This window comes from Amphiprion ocellaris, chromosome 4 (genome assembly GCF_022539595.1).
Source record: "Amphiprion ocellaris isolate individual 3 ecotype Okinawa chromosome 4, ASM2253959v1, whole genome shotgun sequence".
NCBI lineage: Eukaryota > Metazoa > Chordata > Actinopteri > Pomacentridae > Amphiprion > Amphiprion ocellaris.
In genome coordinates, this window is record NC_072769.1 from 15,921,984 (window position 1) to 15,938,934 (window position 16,951).

General features: G+C 39.0%; 1 long non-coding RNA gene and 1 pseudogene across 1 annotated transcript; both read right to left on the reverse strand.

Annotated features, from left to right (window-relative positions):
• The window catches only part of LOC129348655 (DNA repair endonuclease XPF-like), a 4,743-nt pseudogene extending 4,003 nt beyond the window's left edge, over positions 1–740 (reverse strand).
• An 8,856-nt stretch (positions 741–9,596) lies between these two features.
• LOC129348688 (uncharacterized) lies at positions 9,597–11,827 on the reverse strand. Its single transcript, XR_008601325.1, has 2 exons — positions 9,876–11,827; positions 9,597–9,812 (listed from the first exon to the last, which is right to left on the reverse strand). It is a non-coding gene; the product is annotated as an uncharacterized LOC129348688 (long non-coding RNA).
• Positions 11,828–16,951: the final 5,124 nt, after the last annotated feature.

Genomic DNA, 16,951 nt, shown 5'->3' on the forward strand with positions numbered 1-16,951 from the left:
TGATGCAAGCAAAGGTTATGTGATTCACATTAAAGATTTCCTGTTGCTGTGTTTGAAAAACGTAAGCTCATTTAATCACTGCTTAGTGGGTACCAGTAGCAACAGTGACCATGCTGGGCTGTGATTAATATGTTAAAATGTAATTTACAAGTAGCTAACGTTAGCTTGATTGCCAGCTAAGGTTTACCTGGTCTTTACAAGTCTAAAATTCCTCCACTTTAGGCCGCAAGTCTAGGAGTTAAGCTACATATAGTTAGATCTCAAATATGTCGGTATTAAATATATTTAATATGTTGTAATATGTATGTTTTTATACACGCAAACCTTTAGTGATTAATGAGAGATCTTTATTTCCATCTGTAAAATCAACCCTGATCACTTCCTAAGTCATCTTGAAATTGATTCATTTATTGATAAGCCAACATTTAGTGTAGTTATTTGAAGTGATTTAAGTGTAGTGACTTGAGACACAATGTAGAAAGAGATATTAACCGAAACAGTGTATTTATAGGTTCGTAAATAATTAACTACTTAAAAACTGGATAATTACTTTTGCCCAGTCTATTAACCAGTCTACCTACCCTGTGTTAGGGACAGGGGCTTTTCCACCACATCTGACATTTTTAAATATGGCCCTTTGTTCAGGTTTCCACACCACAGATACCTCTGGCCGGGCCCTCACGTACTTCAAGTTTTGCCGCGACCACCACGTCACTAAGATCGGTAAGTAAAGCTGTCATATGTGGCCAAATAACGTAATGTAGGACACACTGGAAATGAGAACAGGTTGATATGTTTTGTGCAAATCAGGATACCTGTTGGCAAATTGAATTAAGCCTAGGAATGATTAAAGACGCACTTGATAGAATTAATTTTTTTATTAATTTTGAAGTTCAACATTGGTCAAAGTAGGTTTATGTGAACAGTGATGTGGATTTTTTTTTCCTTGGATGGCATATATTTACATTTCTGTGTGATACAAAAGCCTCCACACTCACTGAATTTCAGCATATAGGCATATAGCATATAATTCAGATGTGTTGAATGTTTTAAAAGCAGCATCAGGTTTGTCAAAATGTATATTTAGTATTTTTGTTTTGAAGGTCTGCGAGAACTTTGACCAAAGAAGAAATCATAGGAATAGTATGGGCACATAGTGAGAGGGTGGTCACAACAGCCTACAGAACCAATCTACATGAGCTGAGGGAATGTGTGGACGACTGGCCCTCTGACAGTTTAGCAGGGCGTAGATTCGCTGACAGCACAGACATGCTGTATGTCACTTTTGCCAGCGATGAAGACACCAATGAGGATGCAGAAGACCCTTGGAGGCCCCAGACGAGAATTCTTCCATCTACTTGGAAAAGCTGTCCTTAAAGACAGTGGAGCATTTGAAGGTAATCTTTTTTTTGCATAAGTGCTGTGTAAAAAAAATGTCATAGTATAGCATGTGGCTCAAAAAAGTCATAGTATAGCATGTCGTCCAAAAAACGTCATAGTATAGCATGTGGCTCAAAAAACGTCATAGTGTAGCATGTGGCTCAAAAAACGTCATAGTATAGCATGTCGCTCAAAAAACGTCATAGTATAGCATGTCGCTCTAAAAATGTCATAGTATAGCATGTCGCTCAAAAAACGTCATAGTATAGCATGTCGCTCAAAAAACGTCATAGTATAGCATGTCGCTCTAAAAACGTCATAGTATAGCATGTCGCTCTAAAAACGTCATAGTTTAGCCTTTAGTCCACAAAACCTTGTTTTGTCCCTGCTGTCTGAAGTAGGTGAGGAGCAACAGCAAAACAGTCCAAACGCTGGTTTCCAGAGGGTTAGACGAGTATTTATTTGAAAGAGTAAGTTTACAACAACACAACATGTGAGGGGGTTAAAAGCAAATGGGTGTTAGTAAAATAAAAATAAATAAACAGAACTAAAAGTGAACTTCATGTTGACATTGATGGGCATTCCAACCAGGAACAAAGTAAAAGATAATCAATACGAAAAAAAAACTCTTCCTGTTCACCTCTTCAAGCCCAAAAACACACCGCAGTAGCACCCTAAACTAAAACTACCAATGGGTTCCCTGTTTTCCTTTCTGAACAATTCAAAGGTCCCTCTCTATCTCCCCACACATCCACCAACCACTGGAACACATCTCCAAAGTTCTGCCAGGCCAGCTCAGCTTCCCCTCAGAAGAAGTTCCACCAGATGAAGGAGCCTTTTGAGAGGCAGCTGGCATCGTGATTGGACTGTACTTTGGTCTGTTCCAGTCCAGCTTCAGCTCCAGAGACGGCAGGCGGGACGAGTCAACGGAGGCCGGGTGGACGAAGGCATGCAGCTGAGTACAATCCAGAAAACAACAGAGGAGGAGTGCAGCGGCCCAGAGCCAGAACAACCAGAGTAGCATCGTATGTCTCTTAGAAAACATCATAGTATAGCCTTTGGTATGAAAAAACGCCATCATATACATCGTATATTGTACAAATAACAAGTCAAAGGAAAGAGACATACATTGTAGAATTGTAGTAATTCTGGGCTGACTGATTTACTGATTATCAGTATTTTGTTTTTTACCGATTTACGGTAATAAATCAATTTTAAAAAGGCGCTACTTTGGCTCTGAACCTTGATCTACCTGTGGTCGCTCTGTCTTCTGGAGTGATTTGATTGGTTATACGTCACGAATAAAACTCCTTTAACTTAACAACTGTAAACAAAACAAAAACGTATCAACAAAGTTTTCTGTTAAAGTTTGTGTTCTTGTAAGTTTAACTCCAAGATTATGAATACTTTCTTTTACTGCAAATGAATATCCAAATGAATATACTCTAAATGTTTCACTAATAATCATTATCAGCCTTAAAACCCACAAAACACCCCTCTATACTCGACCACACTTAGTACAGTCCGGTTCCCCCTTCTATAAATCTGCTTGGAATCGTCCACTTCCTGTTTGTCAAAGTGGCCTTCTACCTGGACAGGTTTTGTTGGAGCTCATGCAACAAACATTTTGGGTAACTGCACTTTAATATGGATGGATGACACTGAATTAGAGTCTGTTTTAATGAGACTGAGTTAAGATGTGTAGCTCTGTCATTAAATAGGAAATTATTTCTCAGAATTTACAGAGAAAAGTCTGAAATGTTTGCTAGGTTAGCGTCCCACATGTTCTTTGGCTCAGCTAAAGCTAACTCTCTCCAACTTCTGGATCTCTTGAGTTGCTTGTTAAAATGTCTTGCTATCGGTGCTGAAGCTCAGAAAGTCTGAGATGTTTGTTCAAAATAAGCTCATTCTCAAGTCTTATCTGAACTGTCCTCTTTTGTTTGAACTTTCCCTAAACTTAGGAGTTAATGACAGAGCAGCACATCCAGACTCAGTCTCATTTATGTAGAGATTAAACTTCAGTATCATTCATTGATGTTAAAGTGCAGTTTTTCAAATGTTTGTTGCACATGCTCCCGACCAAACCAGTCCAGGTGGAAGACGATGTGAAGAGAAAGCTCCAGAGGATGAATATCACACATTTACGTTGGAAATAAATGTCCTTTAATTTGACATTGTCATGCAAATGATGTTCAAATCTTTGTTGAGTGTTTTGTTGATGTTGGTTTCTAAATGTTTTTTGACACTCGGCCCCAAAGATTAAAACCTTCTACGGCTCACAAGCTGCAACAATTCACACATTATCAACTATCTTTCTGACTAAACTAAGATAAAAAGTAAAAAACTGCCTGATTCCTGCATCATGAATGTAAATCTTTTTGGTTTTTAATGACAGTAAACTTAATATATTTGGGTTTGACATTTTATAAACCAAACAATAAATGAATTACTGGAGAAAACAACAGATTAATGGACAAAGAAAATGTGTTTTCCAACATATATGGCTGAATTACTCCAACATTACAAGATATATACAATTTTAATTCAATTTTATTTATATAACACCAATTACAGGTCAAATTGTCTCAAGACACTTTATTTTTATATTTTTTGTCATATCTAACATATGACTAATCCAATTTATTATTTGGTTTTTAAGAGACTAATGGGCAACTAAAATAACTTTCTAAACTAAAACTAATAAACATGAGGTCAAATAGAAGGAAGAGTTTTAAATACCGCAGTCCCACAACGACAAGAATAAAGTTTGTCAACAAAAAGTAAATCTGCTGGTGGATTCCATTAAAGTCCTAATAAATGATAATAAAGTGTGATACTAAAGGTTTGTGGTGCTAAAAATCTCAAAGTAAAGATATCAAGTTGAACATCTGGATGGAGGTTGATAAAAGTTGACCTCCCTTGATTTCTCTGGAGCGACTCCATGGATTTTATGGATGGTGGTTAAAGACCTGCTCTTCTAGTCGTCTTCCTTCTAGTCGCTGTAAAAAGTCAGTCCATCCTGACAGACTTCAACACCTCTTCATGAAAACTTGTTCTGCCTCCGACCTCGTGGAAACTCCAGAAACTCGGGAAAACCTGTCGAGACTCGAAGAACTCGTGGCGACTCGAAGAACTCGTCGGGCGGGGGAAGGTGTGGTGGGCGGTGGGGGGAGGTGGGGGAGTAGAGGGGGGAGGCCGCCACCCACCTCCCCGCCTACTCTCCGCCCCGGCTCCACCCAGACTCCGCCTTGGCTCCACCCATGTGGTCACTTCAGGAACTACGATGTCAAAGGGACGACGAAATTATTTCTTTTTATCTGATCTGTAGCTCAGTGAGTTAAGGATTTGCCTATGGAGCTGCAGGTCGCTGGTTCAAGACCAGACCCTTCTTAAGTTTTATCAAAATCCTGCCAAAGACAAAGAAAGAAAAGGGCCAGTGGCGGGTCTTGAACCTGCGACCTTCCACTCTGTAGTCACTCTCTTATCCCCCTGAGCTACTCGCTCAGATACTAAATTTTCTTTTTTTTGCGCATTTATCATCTAGTTTTTGTCATTTTCGAGTTTTTTTTTTAACTCGAGTCTCGTCTCGACCGTTTTTCTCAGGAGGTTGGGCTTCAGCCTTTGTGCTGGAGGGTTGAACCCTCAGTTCCAAGACTTTCCAAAGCCTCCACACCTCCTGAGTCCTCAGGACCTGAGCTTTCACACAGTCTGACGGCTGAAATTTTCTAAGTCCCACAGTAGTTCTCTGTTAGATTGAACTTTCAGACAGTCCAAGGACTGATATCTTCTAAGTTCCTGAGTAGTTCTCTGTTAGTTTGAACCTTCAGACAGTCTGAGGGCTGAAAACCTAAAACTTCTTGAGTAGTGCTCTGTTAGTTTGAAACTTTAGACAGTCTGAGGAATGAAATCTTAAAAGTTTCTCAGTACTTCTCTGTTAGGTTGAACTTTCTGGTTAACAGAAGCCTTAAAACTTGTGACCATGGGTCTTGATTTCACATTTAGACCATCCATCTGAGTTCTTCTCAGACCTTCACCTGTGGGTTCTTTAAAAATCCTGAACAAACTTTGATTCTCTTCACTGAACAGTAAAGTTTGTGGAGATCAGAAGGTAACATTAGTTTGATCAATGCCTTCAACTACTAGTAGACTTTATCTGGAAAGCAGTTTTCTTAAATGAGTTCTTAGTAAATCTGTCCACAATCAGACCAAGAACATAGAAAGAGGAAATGTTCGAAGAAACAACTTGATGTTTTCATTTCAGACTAGAAAACACTTGAAGACCTTTATCTGTTTTTGCTCTTTTTGATCGTTTTGTCTCTTCTGTTTAATTTGATCTTCTGAAGTCTAACTGGTGTCTTTTCAAATGTTTTGTCTTTAGTTTGATTCTTCTTAAATGTTTAGTTTTGCTTGTTTCTCACCTTTTATTCTTTTCTAATGTCTGATTTGATTTCCAAATGGTTTGTCTTTTTAATGTTTGTTTTTTCAAATGTTTATTCGGCTTGTTTGAAAAATTTCCTTTTCTTTCCCAATGTTTAATTTTTCGATTAAATCTTTAAGGTTTTTCTTTTTAAATGTTTTACCACCTTTTAATGTTTAATTTTCTTTTTAAATGCTTCATTGTATTTTCTGTTTAATTCCTATTTAAAGTTTTATTGTCTTTAAGATTTAATTTTCTAATTAAACATTTATTTTTTTTAATTAAATGTTTCATCTTTTTAAAGGTTTAATAATCAAATTAAATGTTTTGTATTTTTTAAATGTTTAATATTCTTCTTGTTTAATTGTATTTTTTAATGTTTAATTATCTAAAATATTTGATCTTTAATGTTTAATATTTTGTTTAATAAACTTTAATTTCATAATTACATGTTTTGTATCTTCTGTTTAATTATCTAATTAAATATTTTGTCTGTTTAATATCATTTAATTGTATTTGATATTTAATTTTCTTTTTAAAAGTTTTATTGTATTAAATGTTTTTTTTCCCTTTGATTTAATTGCTTTTTTTTAAATGTAGTTTATTTCTTTAATTTTTTTTTTCTGTCAAGATTTTAACCCCAACCTTAAAAATGAAACAAACTCTTAAATCACAATGAAAATATTTCTGTTGTCACAATCATGAGTTAGTCAATTATTCAGTTTACCAATAAGCTTTATTTGTTTAGCACCTTTCACACAGATGACAAAACTAAACAAGCAAAGAGAAAAAACTATGCTAAAACTATGATTAAACCTCAAAAACATATTTTTAAAAAAAATATTTAACATCGTAATAAAATATGTTGTGTCCAGGGGATGGAGGGAGTTTATTGACGTCTTCTTGGGCTCACATGGGAAATCATTTAAAATATAAACTTGATATTCAGTCTAAGGAAACTGCAGAGCGACAGAAGAACCAACAATATCTCCCGTTTTCTCCTTTAATGAGTCGACTCTTCTTGTGCTTTCAGACCAAAGAACTACAGACTCTTCACAACCTGCTCAAACTCTTGGTACAGTACCTCACCACACGGGTCAAGAAGGTTTCCGTCTCATTTCTACTCTGAAGCTCACCTTCTCCTGCTCAAACTGCCGACAAATGTTTCTGCTACTCTAAAGTCTGGTCTCCAGAACTTCCTAAAAACTCTCAAAGTCTCTTCTGCTGCAGGTTGCTTTGTAGAACTGTTCCAGAAAACCTCACTAAAGCACATGGAGGGGCCTCAAGATAGTCGTCCAAATGAAACCATACAAAAACCAAACTAGCACAACCCAAATGCTAAAGTCTCCTGCAGCCTACCAGAGAATCTCTGAGAACAGAGAATCAGGACAGGAACTCTTACCTTCTGGACAACCAAGAATACAGAATGTGTCTGACCAGAAACCTCTAAAGACTCACTACAGCCAAGATAAAGACACAACTCAGCTGCACCAAATCCACTAATCACTGCACACATTAGAACCATGTGCTAACTGTGGCTAAAGAACCACATTTACCAAGACAACCATCCAGTACAAAGCCCTAAAACACACCAAGAAACACATTAAAGACGATTTTACTGCTGGAAGCTGGAAGCCAACGCCTAAAGAACAAACTAAAGCAATGGAGCCAAACCCAGTTCAGGTGAAGCAGAGGAAATGTTTGTCTGCAGCTAAATAAAGCAGGAAGACACTGAGCTGCTCAGGTGTTCCTGATAACACCAAGCAGGCACCTGGACAGCCAATAGGAACACAGCTTACTGGAAGTCCAGAGGGCTGGCTTAGTGAAGGAAATTTAAAGTTGAGGCAGAAAGTTAAAGAAAGTTGAAAACCACCTTCTGATACCTGAAATCTCTGAGTTTTCACACAAAGAACGCCTGAACATGTCAAACTGGTTTCATTGTAGAACCCTCATTGTAAAAACGTCATAGTATGGTGTGTTGCTCAAAAAACATTAGGACCCGGCTGTCTAGGGTCGCCGAGGAGCAACACAAAAACAGGACAAACGCTGGTTTCCAGGGGGTTAGACGGCTATTTATTTGAAAGTGTATGTTTACAACAACACGTGAGCAGAAAAATCACAAAGTCTGTCGTTAGTTCAGCTGAAAATACTAGTTTTTGTCTTTTTTATTGACCAAACTTTTCAGGAAGTAGATGAAGAATAATTAAAGCTCTCATGTAGAAGTCCAACTTATTTTGGATCCTTGTGGAGAGTTTAATCTTAGAGTTTGTAAAGCTGTTGAGTTTTTAGAGTCACATGGATTGTTTTGACATTTAATAACCGAGTCCTGAAATAAAATTACAGTTGTGGATTTCTGTCATTTAGTCTGGACTAAACAAATAACAGCAGCATAAATCTCAAACGTCATTATGAGGAGTCTGGATTGAGGTTTCTCACTTGATAATGATCAAAACATGACATTTAGGTTGGTTTAAAGGAATATTCCACCTTAAATCTTTGAATGTTGACCTAAAAGGTTTGTTTCAGGAAGTATTCCACCTACAAGGTCCTCAAACATCCACTTTAAAGGAACATTCCACCAAAAATCCTTGGACATGCACCTAAAGTGTTGGTTTCACCGAGTATTCCATCCAAAATCCTTGACCAAAAAATCTTGGTGTAAAGGAGTATTCCACCTTAAATGTAGACCAAAAGGATGATTTGGAGTAATATTCTACTCTAAAATCTTCCAATGTAGACCTAAAAGGTTTATCTGATGGTATATTCTACCCAACATTTACCTAAAAGGTTGATTTAATGGTATATTCCCACAAAAACCCTTGAACATTAGGCTTAATGGTATATTCCACCCAAAACACTTGTACATATATCAAGAATGGGGCGCCCGTATAGCTCAGCGCGTTAAGCGGGGGACCCATGTACAGGGGCTTGTCCCCGACGCAGTGGCCCAGGTTCAATTCCTGCTCGCTTGGGGCAGTGGTGGCGCAACGGTTAAGTCTCTGGACTATTGATCAGAAGGTCAGAGGTTCAAGTCCCGATGTGGCCACTGTTGGGCCCTTGAGCAAGGCCCTTAACCCGTCCTGCTCCAGGGGCGCTGTACCATGACTGACCCGTCGCTCTGACTCCCCCAGTTGGGGAGATATGCGAAAATCAGAATTTCCCCTCGTGGGATTAATAAGGGGTAATGACAAAAAAAGAGAGAAGTCAGTGTAAAGGAAATGTAGACCTAAAAGGATTGTTTAAAGGAATATTTAAATGATTATTTTCATTATTTAATAATCTGTCATCAGTCAGAACCCTGGCAAACTTATTTTCTTCAGTTCTTTTAGTGGAAGTCACAAATAAAGGAGCTCTTGGTTTTTCCTGGCGTTACTGAGTCAAAAGCTGCTGTTTCAACACAGACACGTTCACATGCATCCACAAACCTCTCAGCACTCAAACACCCACAGACAGGAGGCCGGCTGGACCGAGGCTCGGTGGCGTCCTCAGACCCACGAGTCGGGGAGTCGCTGAACTTGTTGGTCCGGTTTGAAGGCCTCCGTGTGGTCCAGTAGAAGTCCACGTAGTCGGTGTTGGCTTTGAACCGCAGCGACTGGCCTCCATCAGGTGGACCGGCTCGTCCTCGTAGGACTCCTCCTGTAGCCTTGAGGGGACCACAGGAACATTCAGTAGCTGTTGGAGTTCTTCCTGTCAGGCTCGTGGTAGAACGGCTCTGAAGAATCTCGTACTTGTCTTATCTGGAACAATCTAACAGCCTAAACTGTTAACAGCGGTGTAAAGAAGCAAACACAGGCATAGATTAGGACTCAAACTAGATTTATTTTAGAAAACAAATCAACTTCGAGGCATTTGTTGACACGTGGCTGAATAGGAGGCCGTCCAATCAGATTCGAGGTCTTCACTCTGTAGGTTGTTTGTTTGGTGAGACTCTTGGACCTCCATCAGCTGACGTGGATGTTTGATGGTCTTCCTCTCTAGTGCCAGATGATTCATCCATGAATTCAGCAGCTACAGACTGGAATGAAGCTCATGCTGCCGTTATTGAATTCCTGTTCCAGATCAAATGTTCAGAGCTCACCTTGAATGCAGCTGTCTGATAGTTTTTCTCATTGTAGTCTTCAATAAAGTCTTTTTCCTCATGTAAGGATGTGGTGAGACTCTTTCTCAGTCTCTGCAGACGTCCCTCATTGTGCATCTCCAGAGAAGAAACAGAAAAACTGATCACTGCTTCAGCATCACAAACGCTCTCCAGCATTGAGAGTTTTTTAGGAATTCATCCATTGTGTTGTGAACTTTGAAGGAGCAGAAACTTTACAGCTGCCAAAGATATGAGCTCCAATTCTGGATGTTTTAGGAAATGAAGTTCATCAAATGAACACTTGATTTTTGCTGATAACTCATTAAATTACTGAAGAAATCCAACATAAAAACCTGTAAACTCTCAGGCAGCTTTTGTTAAAGTTTGTCTATAATTCTATCATCATGTTCTGGAACCAGGACTCTGCAGAAGTTCCTTCAATCAGATACTTGTGTTTCTATTTAAGGCCTCAGGTTTGAATGTACAGCAGAGGATTAGAAAGGAGTGATTTTAATATTTAAATCAGTCCAGTAAATGTTTGGCATGAAAATTATTAAAATTTTGATTTAGATAGATTTGTGTCAAATAATATTGTAGAGTCTCACTTAAATATATCCAAATGAGTTCAGTGTATTTACATTTTATAGAATATTTGATTTCTTAATCTCAATACTGTAGGGTCTGACCCTAAATATTATAATAATGATGTTAATTTAAATAATGTTTTAGTGCAGAGTCATAAACTTTAATCAGCTAAACTTACATAATAAATATCACTGCACAATCTTAACCTGAACATTCCTATTATTGAGGTAAATTTACATAAATCATGATATTCTAGAGTCTTAACTGGAATATTTATAACATTAATCTTTTTGTATTGTGCTAATAAACAACAATAACCCGACTTTCAGATAATATTTGTTGAGTGTGATTGAGACTAAATTCCTCCACATTCTGGAACTGGACTGAATTTCCCAAAATGGAAACATGGACAGAATTTAACACTCATGTATCCATGGCAACGCTACCGTTTCTGCTTCTTACCAAAGTCCACAACACAAGTAAAAATTTTAATGTAAAACTTCAGGGATGACTGCTAACCATAAGTATTCTGATCAATACTTCCTGATCAATATCAGGACTAGGGTTGTCACGATTTCAATTTTTTGAGCCACGATTATTGTGGAAGGAAATATTGCGATTTTACGATTATTCACGATTATCGACATTATGAAAGAAAAAAACCCAGTGTTTGTATTTAAATAAACTCTTTAATAATACTTAAACTTTTAAACATTTACTGTTCTTATAAAATAAAATAAATTGTTCCAACATGTCTTTGTAGTAAATAAAAGTGCAAATTGCATTACAAAATAGTCATTAACTTGAGGAACTTAAAGGCTTCTTTAGCTGCCATCATTAAAACAAAAGTTAGTGAGTAAATTCTAGTAAGTTCTAGTGAAGTGCCTCTTTGAGACTTTTATGTATTATGGAATGTTGCAATTTAATGTATGGTTGTTAACGTAGTGTTTACTTTGTAAATCAAACAAAACAAAAAGACATAAAAAGAATACATTTAAAGATTCTAAAAACACTTCATTTTAAGCTTTAAATATCCTCCACAATTTTAGACAATATAACTACAGAAAAAAGGATAAATGGGAGTCTTATTTATTTTTATTAAAACGTTTATATAAACAATTCACCACTAATTTTACAACAATTAATCAAAACACCCGGATCATTTCCCAGGGAAAACTCTAGAGTCTGACAGGAGGTCCAGGCAGACAGACAGCCTCCCTGTCCTGGAGGTTACTGTCTCCTCCACTACCACTGTCAGCGGGCAGCGGGGCTTCCCGGACCACACTCCCTGCTGAGGGGACCGGGCCGACAGCATTTTCGGAGGAGGGCACGGGCTTCCGGAGCCAAAACAACCGGCGGGTCGGGGGCTCCGGTTCCCTCCTGCGCTCCCGTTCCCCGCCCGTCGCAGCCGGGCTGCTTTCCTGCGTCCGCAGGCGAGGGGAAGGCGGCGGGCCGCGGCGGGTGGGGAACGGGAGCGCAGGAGGGAACCGGAGCTCCCGACCCGCCGGTTGTTTTGGCTCCGGGAGGAAACTCGGGGGGCGGGGGGTCCTCGGGGCGGCCCGGCGCTGACTTCGGAACCGACAGTTACCGCGCGTGCGGCGGACAGTCCCATCTTGGCAACCTCATTGCGCACAGCGGCCACAATATTAGGGACACTTCGAGTAAAGAATCTGTCATAACTGATCATATAATTCTCTCTCTCTCTCTGTGTGTGTGTGTGTGTGTGCGCGCAGTGATGCCGATTAGACAGGAGCGCGCGCACAGGCCAAGGAGCCACTCTCTCTCCACTCTCCACTCAGCGCAGCTCACGCTTCTTGCATTGCACCTCTCGCGAGGCTTTTCTACGGATAATCGTGGTTGTGAAAAATGTGACGAATATCTATTTATAATCGTGGTTATTGTAAAACCGGTTAACCTTGACAACCCTAATCAGGACAGATGTTACAACTCCAGCTGTTGCATTAGACTGCAGTTATTCACAGAGAAATTAAAACATCACTTTCCTCATAAAAACTAGATGGGACTTTTATTAAATAAAGTGTTGGTGAATAAACAGTGTAAAAAGTGCAAAGCAGCTCCATTAAATCAGGAGATGTGAGACTTCCACAGCATGGATCACCATCTGCTGTGTTGATTCATAGCTGAATGTCAGAATGAACTGAGCTAGAAAAGCTGCTTTGGGCTGCAACATTACGGCCTGACAATCCAACACCATCACAGTTTTCATCTGGTTGTTTTGCTCCAACATGCTGTGAAGTTCAGTTTTTACCTGAATCAATACAGAGATTCTATTTCCAACCAAGACTGGAATAAAAATTAGAATGTTATGAGGTTATTAATGCAACTAAATCCTTTCAGATGGAAGAATTTACTTCTAAGTTCTAATTCAAGTTTCAGTTGGAGCTCATTGCATTCACAAAGAAAAACAGCGAAACCTTCATAGCAACATTTAATAAACCTAAAGCTTCCCTGTTGGCACATTGGTGGAGTTTGTTACTGAGCATCTGAACCTTAAATCCAGTGAGACGACCATCTTCAGTCGAGGCCAGTCAGAGAACTTCAAGACCTTCCATCGGCTGGACCAGATGTGGCATCATCTCCCTCTGAACATCTGGATGACAGGAGAAAAGACAGAAATCAAACACAGATCACAGAAATACAATTTATTCACTTTCATCATTTTATAAAAGTAGCATGAACTTTATTAAAACTTGACAATATCAGTAATGAAAGTAAATGTTTTTATCTCATGTTGAAGCTAAATTTAAAGTCAATTTTAATGACAGTTTATCCTGAGAGGAGTGAGAATGGAGCTTTTCTTTCCTTTTTAGAATATTCCCTCAACATATTCTGTTTATTATTGGCTTTAGAAGCATTTTTCTTTACTTATTTATTTTTAGATACCTCAGACTGATACACTTTGCTGGTTTGCAGATAATTTCATGTACAATGACAATAAAGATCTTCTATTATAACATATTTTGCTAAAACAAGAACTGCAAACCTTCTCAACCATCTCTCAGTCTGCAAAATTCCAACTGCGACCAAGAATTATCTGATGTAGTTATTATTATAATTTTTACTGAACCAGCCCTGGAATTAATAAAAATCTGTATATGGATATGATTTTCTCTGATGGAACCACTATGGAAGCCGTAGTAACCATTAACTATCCTTTGAAGGGAAAGATTAGGTCTTCTTCAGGTGGATAAAAAAAAATGCTCTCCATTAAAAAAAAAGAAAATGCATACAATAAAGTAAATCTCTTCTGCACTGCACACATACTACACTTTTGTATAACTCTGGATGTCAGAGTAAAGGCAGACAGATCCACCAATCAGCCACAACATTCTGACCACTGACAGCTGAAGAGAACAACATCCATCATCTTGTTCTAATGCAACGTTCTGCTGGGAAACCTTGACATTCATGTGGATGTTTGACATGTACCACCACCTAAACAATGCAGGACAAACAACCCCCTAGTCTCCATGGCAACAGCAGTCCTTGATGCCAGCTGCCTCCCTCAGCAGGACAAACTAAACTGCTCAGGAGTGGTCCGAGGAACACGACAGAGCTAAGCTGTTCACCTGGGTTCCACACTCCCCACATCCAGATCTGATTGAGCATCTGTGGGATGGTCCAGGATCAGCCTGGTCTAGGTAGGACCCACCCTGCAACCCACAGGATCCACAGAATCCACAGGACATCCCCAGAGGTTCTGATGAACCACTGGGTCAGAGGAGTTTTAGCAGCATAAAGGGACCAACACAGTATTAGTCAGGTGGTCAGAATGTTATACTGTTATATTGTCATGCTGATTATATGATCAGTAAATGTTACCATCAATTATAACGTCCACATTGATCAGGAAAAAAAACAAACTATCAGTTCATTCAGAAACTGTGGGGTTAAACCTAAAAACACAGACCTCAACAGCAGTTTGTTTCAAAGCAGAACACCAGCTGGTTTTCACTAAAGAAGCTTTCAGAGCAACAATTAAATGACAGTTTTGTTCTCATTAAGTTCAGAGTCAGCCAAAATAATGTACACATATCAGGAAAAGAAAAACTTTTATAAATATTTCATATGTATAAGTACTTCTACACATACAGATTCCTCTTTCTAAGTTTGATCAAATCACGATAACTCTGTGTCCTGTTGTACGATGTTTTCCCAACAGATGGCGCTACCCTCATGAATGGAGCATCAACAAGTGACGTCTACAACACAACAGAAATGTCTGGAAGCCAGTGGCCACCACTTTGAGCACCTCTTGTAATTGTAGAGGCCAAAGATAACTTTTATTAATCTCGTGATGTCTGAATAAATTTGGTATTGAAATATTTATGCAAGTTTTTCTTTTCCTGATGTGTGTAAATATTATTTTGGCTGACTCTGTATAATGGGTTTCTGACAGGTCACCAGGCAACACCTTTTTATAATAATGACAAACATACCTGCATTCTACAGGAGTGATTTTCCTCATGTGCAGGTAAAGATGTGTGAGGAGCTTAGAGATGACAGGAGCAGGAGTCATCCTCACTAATTCAGCTTCCACCTAGAAACAGAAAGACCACAAACAAACACACTGATATACTCTCAAACGTTCAACCTCACAGCCTCAACTCATGTTTTACTACAAATACATGCAGTAATAAATAAATACATGGCTGGTTGTTAGTTTATTCGCTATTAATGTCATTTTATATACTGGATTGAACTTGAGCAGTGGAAGAGAGAAGGAATTTAATGAATTATGGAGATTCAGAGAGGTAATGTTGCGCAATGTTAAGTTAAGCGGTTTAATTCAAAGCAGCTGAATGTTAAACTTCAGTGCAGCTCAAATGGTTTCAGTTAACCTTAAAGTAAAATAACTTTTTAAAAGCTCAAATACACAGCAGAGAAATACAGGTTGAGAAGGTCATTCTAATAATGACGGACAGGCAGCAACTAACACAGGTGTTCAGCCGTAAGTTAGCCACCTGTGCTAATTAGCCCGCTAGCTAACTTAGCCGCTTAGCTAGCTAACGCGTCCAGACCAACTGCTCAAACACGACAAAACACAACTCTTCACAAGTAGCTGACTTAACGTACAACAAAACAACGCTACTGGTTAGAAGTATTTATCTTCTTACCGTGTTTTACTCCAGAAACAAGATCAACAGCAGCCAGAGATGCTACCAGACGTGCCGACCATAGATATACATAGACCAGATACACTAGCGCGCTGCTTTCTATGTGTATCTATGGTCTGACCAATCACTGCTCTCTGGCTCCGCCCTCTGAGAATCTTGTTGTTGTTTCGCTCCACACTTGCTGATGACCACTTCCGGTCTCAGAAAATGAAAAAACTGACCTTTTTTCGTTTCTGTGTCTTACTGATTTTACTTTCTTGTTATTCTAAATATAAAACGAAAATCAAAGCATTTTTTTAAAAAAATAGTATGTCCCTTTTTGATCATGAAAAGTTAAAACGCCATGTATTTCAATTTTAATTTTTGTATTTTAAAACGAAAATCAAATAACCACTCGTTTTTTGTTTTTCAATACCCGTTTCAGAACGGAAAATCCAATTACCAGATCCGTACACGGACCCACCACACACACCTTTGACACACTTCCACATATTAGTTGAGGAGCCGCGAAAACCTGGTCGTCCCAAACTATTTTACATCTGGAGCAAAGCTCTCCAGCAAACTGCAGTCGGATGAAGAGTCCAGCCACTCGTCTGGCCCGGATTCTGCCACCAGCGCGGATGAAGCCGATCTTATCGAAGGAATTGATCATTCCAGTGACATGTAAGTCTGTATTCATGAGAAGTTGTTTGTTTTGAGTTGGAGAAAAGTAAAGAAAGTATAATATACATGGAACGCCGCCGAAAGCATTCCGCGCAAAATACGCATCATTTTTACAAGTCATGTGCTGCGCACAGCTAACGTACCACGTAACTTTTTCTGTGTGCAGCATTTACAATATTGGGAAGGAGGAGGAGGAGGAAGAGGAGAGAATGGAGGTCTCCTGCTGTCCTGGTATCCAGCGAGAGGTAGAGGGACAGACCGTCCTCCAGCCAGGAGACGCTGCAGCAGCCGCTCCACCAGCGAGCGCTCCAGGCCAGAGGCGCTCCCTACAGCTGGCTGGAAAACTGAGAAGGAACCTGACAGCTTACCTTCTCTGCCACATTTCCTGCCCAAAAGGAGGCCAGGTGTCCAGCCACCTCTGTCAGAATATGTGGACAGCCCTTCTCCATCAGACCTGTCCAAGTACTTGGACCAGGAGACAATCAAAATACTGTTTCTGATTCAACTCAGTAAAAACGATTTTCTTTTATTTTCAAATGCACTTTTTATGGTCTGACCATGGTTTTGTACATAAAATATGTGTTCTAAGTATCTGGCACACTTAGAAATTTGATTGCACTATTGTAAATAATTTTCTTTGATGTTGATGTTGTCTGCAAATTTTGCAGTTTTTTTTTTTTTTTTTTTTTT